Consider the following 9,061-nt stretch of genomic DNA (forward strand, 5'->3'; position numbering starts at 1 on the left):
TGACATTAGAAATATCTGTTGTGTTCTGCATATTAGTATGTCACATAAAAGCATTCAACAGAAAGATGTGAGGAGTTAATGCCAACTTAAAGCTATCAGAAATAATTATCGTCTTTAGAATCCTCCAATCGATTTTCGAAATGTGTTTCCAAGTATCCCATTTTTTTTATTTTCAAATCTGCGTGAATTTTGTGAATTTTTTTAAATTTATCAAAAGTAATAAATAAATGAAAACATAATTTTTTTTATTTTTATTTTTATTTTATTTTTTTATGTTGATTTTATTTATTTATTTAGATTTGTTTTTTTAAACAATAAATTAAAAACATAAATTTTTTAATTTATTATTTAAGTTGAGATTTTTTTTTAAATTGTAAAATCAACAAAATTTTATTTATTAAAACCTAATAAACAAAAATTCTAAAAATAAACTATAACTAAAAAAAAATAAAATGAGAATCTAAATAGGCATATATCGTATGCCTGTGATTTTATTCTTACTGAGATTAGTCTTCCCTTTCATCGACAGAAAGTGTCGAGCGAATGCGTGGAAACGGTGGCAACCAACCCATCAGAACCCCAACACCAATCCAGTACCAGTACGCATATGGAAATAAACAATAGTACTCCTAAAGTCTCATTACCAACACGCTTATGCCACGAATGCCCCAGAAATTCATTCACGCTAACAGCATTCTGAGCATACATTAAGGGAGAGATCCAGTAGCCCCATATCCACCAGCCTTTGATGCTTTCTCTAGAAAGCACATATCCACCAAGGCACATGACAATCAACATTGCGAACGACCCAAACGTTTTGGCAATTACCATGGTTCTACCGACGGAAGCAATCAGTCTGAAGAGGCCTGTGGCCATCTGGTGTACGGAAAAAACAAGTAAAAATTGACGAAAGAACCTTTGAGCATCTGAATCGAAACCAATGACATAATAGGTTACGAAGACCCAAATGCCAGATTCCACTACTGAAGTTGGAATACTAAATGCCCATGTTGGGATCGCATATACCCAACAGGGGTAAAAGAACAGATCTCTCTGTTTATATAAAACGGGAAGTTTCGCAATGGTCATGGCAGTCTCTGTAAATCAATTAAACATACAGGTGAGGATGCCGAAGTAAAGTGCGCCCAAGTAAAGGCCTGAACCGTCCACTGTATGATGCATCTTTGTTCGGAAGAAAACCGTCATTGTACACACTGCAACGAAGCAGAGCTGTATAAGTTTGAAAATATGAACAAATGAATTTCGCTTGATGAGAAGCAATTCTCTCCAAAAGCTTGCTCTCAACAGTTCGGCATTGCCGACACCGTACCTTGATGTTGTCAGAGCTGCTGGGTGACTGTCCCTTTTATTATAAGGAACTGCCAATTCCTCTGCAAGTCTCCTACCTGTATGAAAACTGCGAAAAGCTTTAACGAATTCATTAATGGGAACATATCGATATGATTCTTGAAGGTTAGCCCAATATTGTTGCTGGTCCTTCCTTGAAGTTACTTCCTGTAAGAAATATGCTACACCTTTTCTCTCTGGACATTTAAAGCCGAGAGATTCAAAGAAGCCGAGCACGTCTTCTCGAGGTCCTTGATACACAATTTGACCTTCCGATAGAAGAATAATGTCATCAAACAATTCGAATGTTTTGGGAGCAGGCTGCAAGAGCGAGATGACGGTGGTGCCATCTAATGCATGCACGGATTGACGCAGGTACCTAATAATTTGGAAAGTTGTGGAGCTGTCTAAAAATATATCGTCCATGAACAGAACCCTTGCTTGTCCCACTAGCAATTCTCCCGTGGTCAAACGTTTCAATTGACCTCCTGAGATTCCTCTAAGCATATCGTCTCCCACCATCATATCAGCACAGATATCCAGCCCCGGTATCTTGAGGACGTAATCAGTAACAATACGATAAGCCTTTTCATCTCCTAGAGCAGCAGCCTTCATAAATACGTCAATATCCTCATCAAGTATAATTCCGGCATGCTTCTCTCTCCTCGACAGTTCCACCAGCCTATCGTATCTTGTACCAACTCCCTGGAAGTGCCCTGAGAAGTCTAGAGTTTCTCTAACAGTCAGTTCTGCAATATGCAATTCCCGCTGGCTAACATAGGCCACCGTTCTCTGAGGCACGAACTTCTATAAATCGTGTCCATTGTAGGTCACCCTCATCTTGAACAAAAACTGCTCAGAATTGTCGTCGGCCATATTGAAGAGCCTGTCGAGCAATAGCTGGCGATCATGGAAGCTAAGATTGGTGACATCCACCTCACTTTGCTCACCCAGAACATTATGAATAATGCCCCTCCGAACTCGATCGTAAGTGGGGAGCCTCTCAAGGGCAGCCCAAGTGAGCGCCTGGTCTTCCTCCTCGCCTCGGCGCGACGAGGGTATAGAAAAAAACAACATTCATGTCATTGCCAATACTTGTGTCGGATCCCCACAGCCCAACGGAATATATACTCCCTGATCTCCTCAGTTCTCCACAGGCCTGAGTTCTGTGACCAGAGGCCTGCATTCTGTGAAGAAGGCAGACAACGGAATATCTATTATCACCCTCTTTCCCACACAATCTCAGATCTAATGTACTCTACTCTACAGCATCATCTTTTCCTGTGGCCTCACAGGACTGAAAGCAGGGCTTCATAGAGACCGCAGTCTGAAAAAAACAAGGAGAATGAGAGCGGTTGTGCTCATCATAAATCTGTGCAGACAGCCACATGTGGAACTGGATCAACTCCTTGCTGTAAAGAAAACATGCATGCGAAATGAATGCTCATACATCGAATTAGCCCACATCCTGTGATTCAAAGGTTCGTTAAACATGATTAGACATTTAATGAGAAGAGTGAGTGGGGGAAACAACAGTTTAAACTGTCTGCAATTTTGTACGCATTCGCTAAACTTAATCAGAGAAAAATCATCCAAATTTATGATTTCCTACAGTCTCTCCAGGATCTTGTTACAAAATGGATTAATCAGAAGATTTTCTGGGAGGATCATCATCGCCATCTAGGGAACGATGGGTGAGATCTATCGCATTTAATTAAGGATCGGGGCATTCCAGATCTTGAAGAGAGATCACAGGAAATTCGAGAGGCATAAAAGGTGGAAATTTATGCCGGATTTAGTAGGATTTTCTCCGATTATCCATGTGCAGAGATTTTTATTGCACGGTTGATGCATTCATTTGCATATTTTTTTTTTGAAATCATTTCCGTACTTCCAGAATGAGATTTTATCATCTACTCCATTGTCAGCTCCTTGTGCTGCAAGGTATAATGTCCAAGAAAAGATCACATAGATACTTAGATTGATCCCAAGCTCCTTAAAGAATGGCAACAATTCAATTCCATTATAAGCAATCCTGAAAGTTCACAGGGTTTCAGCACACCTGAAGTGACAGTTGGTCACAAGACAACAACAAGTACGGTTCCAATTGAAGGAACCAGCAGCCTACCCATAAGTAAAGATGTAGAGATAATTCCTAAAGATCCATCGGATGAAATTGTTTTGCATATATAAGATGTTGGGAAATTTATTTTCTTAAATTGCTTTCACTAAATTATCAACCAGGGAAACTCGTAAGCTTGTGATGGTGCCAACAATATATATGCAGGAGTAGGCAACTAACTCTATGTCTAGCTAAATTATTTACGATTCAATACAATATGCAAGGGAAGAGGCTCCTAATTAAGGAGGTCCTAGTTGTCCTTCCCTACAGTATCATAGATTGAAAAGAAATCCTTGATTACATAAAACCAGAAACTTGAAATAAAGACAAGAGAATGAACTTTAATTGTTGTTCGGATTCAAATAGAGAGAAAGACTAACTTAGTCCCTTGATGTCCCCTCATATACTGATCCAAACTAAACTAAGATTTATTCGTAAGCATAAGAAATGAAATACTTGAAACATAAAAGCAAAATAATGAATTTCAATTATCATGCAAATCAAATGGAGGGAGAGCCTAACTTAGACCCTTGGTTGTTCCCTCATATGCTTGATAAGATTTTAATTTAAAACTCATTCATCAATCACAAACAAATCCTCAAACATCTAAGCAATGAAATAAGATCTATTATGAAATAAAATGTTCCTTTGATCCTTTTAGAGTGAGCTCAATTCTCCTAAGAACAAAGTGACAAGTTATTCCATAAATTCATATCCTACATTAACAAAATTTATATCTAAAACTATATAATGGAAATTTATGTAAAATGAAGCTTTATTCTATTCCATCATAAGTTGGATACATGCTCTAAGAGTCCTCCCTTTGGAATGGAGGAGGTACTCCTATTTATAGAATGGGATGAGATAACAAACTCATAATGATGATCCACTAATCTCTCTTTAGTTCCATACATTTCTCAACCATCTAGACACATAACCCTATCCTCCATGATCTCCTCCATGAGGTCCATGATCTTCTCCATGAGATCATGATCTTTTCCATGAGGCTTATCTTATCAAATTCGGATTTGATCATTCAAGGCCACATAAAGATGCCCTGGAAGCTTCCTTTGTACCTACACATTTTTTTCCACTGGAAAAATTGTAATTTTATTCATTATGAGTAAAATTACATGTTGTAGATTCTGAATAGCATATGCTGTAACAAAACTTGTCCTGCTAATCAGGAGCTAATAATCTATCAAATAGTCAATCTAGGCTTTCCTACTCTTCTTTTTTTCCACTTTCCGCCAACCTTCAATGTTGGGTAGAGCTGTTACAATAATCATTTTTGTTTCATTTGTGGCAGCCATGTTGTCCTTTTCAGAATCTGTGCTTGTTGGTGAGCATGCTCTTTTGCTGCCTCCTATTTCCTGCCTGGAGTTCTCATATTGCTGCTGAGGGTTGTCTGCATTTGTGTCTATTGCTCCTTCAATCAGATTTTCATTGTTCTGTAGGTAGCATGGATAGTTTTCTTTGCTGATTTCTAGGTTATTCCTTCCTCCTTCATCTTCTTGTAGATTGCTGGTGGTTTCTGCATTCTTTTCCTCTTCTATATCCTCTTCTATATCCTCCGCCCATGTGGCTGAAAATTGCCATCCTTTCGGCTTTGGTGGTTGTCTCCTTTTCCTTTCTTTTTTGTTTTGTGGGCATGCATTCTGAAGATGACCTGTTTGTCTACATATGCGACAGCGGAAGGCGGTGTTTTCATAATCCAGTGGTTGTGCCCATTGTTTTCCATTATGTATTAGGAGAATGTGCTCTGGTAGTCCTTGACTGAGGTCTACCTCCATGCATATCCTGGCAAATGTGTAGATATCCTTGGATAGGCGGTCATGATCTACTTTTAAAAAAGATCCCAGGGTATTGCCTATTCCTTCCAGTACTTTGTAGTGCCAGAAGTGTATAGGAAGGTTGAACAGTTTTACCCAAACTGGCATTTTGGTGACCATCATGCTGTTTGGATCGAAATCCGGGAACCAAGGTTTCAAGAAAAGGCCAGCGTTTCCCCAAAACCATGGTCCCTCGTTCAAAGCATATTCTTTGTCCTTTATGGTTGGTGAGCTCCAGTATTGTAGCAATAATGCTACAACTCCTGGGGCTTCCTGTCTCTTAATTTTATCAACCCGGTAGTTCGTACAAACTTGAAAGCGACAGTGCTATATGCACAAGTACTAGCTCTTGTCGCAGCTGTCACTTGGTCAGCTGGCACAAGTCCGCTAGGGCTCAAGCCAACTTCTATAGGCTCTCAAAAGAAGCTTGCTAATTGATGGAAGAAAGCTATTCTCAAAGGAAAGCTACTCTACTTGACAAAATGAACTGAAAGCAAATCAAAGCATGTAAACCTAGGAAACCCTAATTTGACTACTCTAACCTCTATAATGCAAAGAATGTGAATGCAACTTCTACCAATGCTGTCATTACCTCTAATAAGTGAAAATGCATGGATCTAAGCTACTTGCATCATAAAAGACATGTTTTTGTATTTTTCCTTTAAGTGTATGGAATGATTGTGATTTTGTGCTAACTAGGGTTTGGTTGTGCAGATGGGATGGAGAAGGAAGGAAAGCGTGGGAAAGGTTGGGGAGGCTAGGAGAGGTCCCTAGGGATCCTTAGCATCCATCCACAGAGGTTCCTCACGTTCAGAAGCTCAGCAACCGAGTGAGTGGCCTCCTACAGGATGTCTGCAGGGGATCCTACAGGATACTCTGGTTTCTACAGGATGTCTACAAACTGCTACAGGATGACCTACCGTGAGTGTTTGAAGTGATGGAGGAGTGATGGAATGGTAGGGGGAGATGTGTAAGGTATGAATAAGGCTGGTGATGGCTCAGAAGTGGAGGAATAGGATGGGGAGTGAGTGTAGGGAGTGGGTTGGAAGATAGAGGGCTATGTCAACGAAAGGGCTAAAGAGTGAAGCTACGTGAGGAGTGAAAGACTTTGGGAGATAACAGAGCGGAGCAGAGGTCAAAGATGTGTTTGCATGCGTGATCAAGATGGAGGAGAAGGTAATGGAACGAGGGAAAGCAGTGTAAATGAAACAAATGCTTGTGACTGTCACCAAACCGAAAATGCATTAACCTAGACTACTTGTGCTTATGAATTAAATGAACAGCAATCCAAAACGTGAAGAAGAATGTGCATGAAGCTGTGGTAAAGGAGTGTGGTGCAGGTGTGAATTACATGGAAGCATCTAACATAACCGTGACTGTGTTGCAGCAATCATCAAGTGGAGAAATGCGTATTTTTGGTGGTTAGTTATGGACTGCACCCCAATCCCAAATGAGATGGCAGTGAGCCTTAACAACCTTTTTGCTGGAGCTCCAATAGATTATATCTATCCTCTGCTAACCTAAGCAACTGGAAACCAATTCGCCATAAGCAAATCCTATCTAAACTCATGAAAAAGACTAAATTAACAACCTGTAATTCAAATTGCATGTGAAAGTAAAAACTCAAAGGGCTGAAACAAAATGCACACAACATTACAACACCGAGGAGATCTATTGCTATCTTAGAAACTCAGAATTAGATCAAAATCTGCTGCCTTTATTCATAATCAAAAGTCTGATATCATGCCAAAACTGGCTTACAAAGAAAAGACTAATTGGCTAACCGAAATGACTAACTAGCTAATCCCAAGAATGACTAACTACTAGCTACAAAATGACTACTAACTAGCTAACCAAAATGAGGCCCCAAGCCTTCTTATTTATACAATTTGAGGACCCAACAGTCTTCCTAAAACTTAGGGGCTTGGCTGCCCAAGACTTGTAGTTAACAGCAGTCCAACTTGACTTGCTTGGCTGCCCTTGAGCTGATTGATTCGGTGGCCCTTGAACTCCGAGCTGATGGTGGAGAATTCGAGGTAAGGGCCCATAAATGAGGGGGACACCTTCCTACAAATCCTCTAGCTTGTTCTCCCACGAATTTGGCTGCCAAGTGCTCATTAAGACCTTCAAATTTGTCTCTAAGTTGACCAAAAAGGCTACACAAAGCACCCATTAGACTTGTTGGCATAATGACTAACCAAATTCACTCTATTAACATAAATATAATCAAAACATGCAATAAACAAATGAGAATGGTGGATTAAGTCAAATTAGGAGGTTGGATGAGCCCAAATATTTGTCCATTTTTGGGGCTCATCAATGGTGTCAAATTTGACAATAAAGAATCCTTTTGAACAAAGGTGGATATCACAGTTTTCTGTCCATATGGAGTAGATCCATTGATGAAGGGCTTCCGGCTTGGGCCAAAATCCATTGAACCTGCATATCACTGCTTTAGTTGAGTAATCAGTTTGTATTTCATTCACCTCTGGTATGGAAATTGTTAATGCAGGGTTCTGTGTTCTCTGCTCAACAATGTATGCCCCTGGTGCTGTAGCTTGCTGTTCTGATTTCTTTTGTGGTTCCATCTTCCCTTGGACTGCATCTTTGAAGGAAACAGGTCCTTTTGAGCTTGTGCCGGGGCAGCCTCCGCGCAATCTTGTGCTGAGACAGATGGTAGAGTCCTTTGCTATACCGTATTCCATTAGATTGAACCCCTCCTGAATTACCTTCCCTGCATAAAGGAGGAGTTGTTTGCATGGTGGGATTCCAGTCTTTTCATGTATCCTCTGTTTGAGGATTTCTGTTGTCTCCCATATCCCTATTTCGATGCATATTGTGTTCCCTCCCATAGATCTAATGAAGAGAGGGCTTTTTTTATCTTCCATCGTCTTTGCCGGTGAGTGAATTTCCAGATCTGACTTGCATAGGGGTAGATCTGCTCTACAGAGGTCTAGATCTGAAAGCCTATGACCCGATCTGTGCCCAAGTACTGTAGATCGCAGAGGATATCGCTGTGGATCCAGAGCCAGGCTCTCGCCCCATGCTTGGTCATCAATCAAATTTATTGAGAGCTGCCAGAAAGAGTCAGATCTGGCCCGCTGCTTTCTCCTGGGCATAACCCTCACTGAGGGAGGTGCAGCCCTTTGTACCTACACATGTCAACAAACTCATTCTAATTGTTAGGTATAAGTATAAGCATATTATTTTCTAAAATTTAACCATAAATCCACTTTAAAATTTTAAGAATTAATAAATTTTGGAAAAGAATAGTTATAAACCAATAATGAGGTAAATGTAATGATGTGGAGGTGGAATGGAGGTGACATGAACGTAAAATGTGAAGGAATTGGTGAATAATGGAGTGAGAATAAGGACAATTTTGAAGCCCAACATAAGACATACCACCTTTAGATGTCTTTTATAGCCCTAAGCATAGGGCTGTAGTAAAAAGACAAACAAAAAAGAGAAGGCTTGATCAATCTTCCCTTTTACCTGCACAGACATAAATGGCTAATGTGGTATGGAAAGAAGAATTCAATCCTTCCGAAGACCTCACAAAACTCTCTCAATATGCTGGGGCCTATTCGGCAGCTACTATGGATAAAGCATCAGAGGTTAGCAATTTACTAAAAGAAAAATATCAAACAATTGTTTCATTGGAGGCATAGGTATCCGAAAGACAGCAAAGAATAGAGCAATTAGAATAATAGTTAGCAACACAACAGCAAGTAAACACTCAACTAAACGAGCAATTGCT

General features: G+C 39.9%; 1 pseudogene; it reads right to left on the reverse strand.

Moving 5' to 3' along the window:
- Nucleotides 1-506: 506 nt before the first annotated feature.
- LOC149181245 (ABC transporter G family member 39 pseudogene) lies at nt 507-2,424 on the reverse strand (annotated as a pseudogene).
- Between the last annotated feature and the right edge of the window lie 6,637 nt (nt 2,425-9,061).

The sequence above is a fragment of the Pinus tabuliformis genome, chromosome 3_2, assembly GCF_031772625.1.
Source record: "Pinus tabuliformis cultivar Carrire ecotype Pingquan chromosome 3_2, CPIR1, whole genome shotgun sequence".
Taxonomy (NCBI): Eukaryota; Viridiplantae; Streptophyta; class Pinopsida; order Pinales; family Pinaceae; genus Pinus; species Pinus tabuliformis.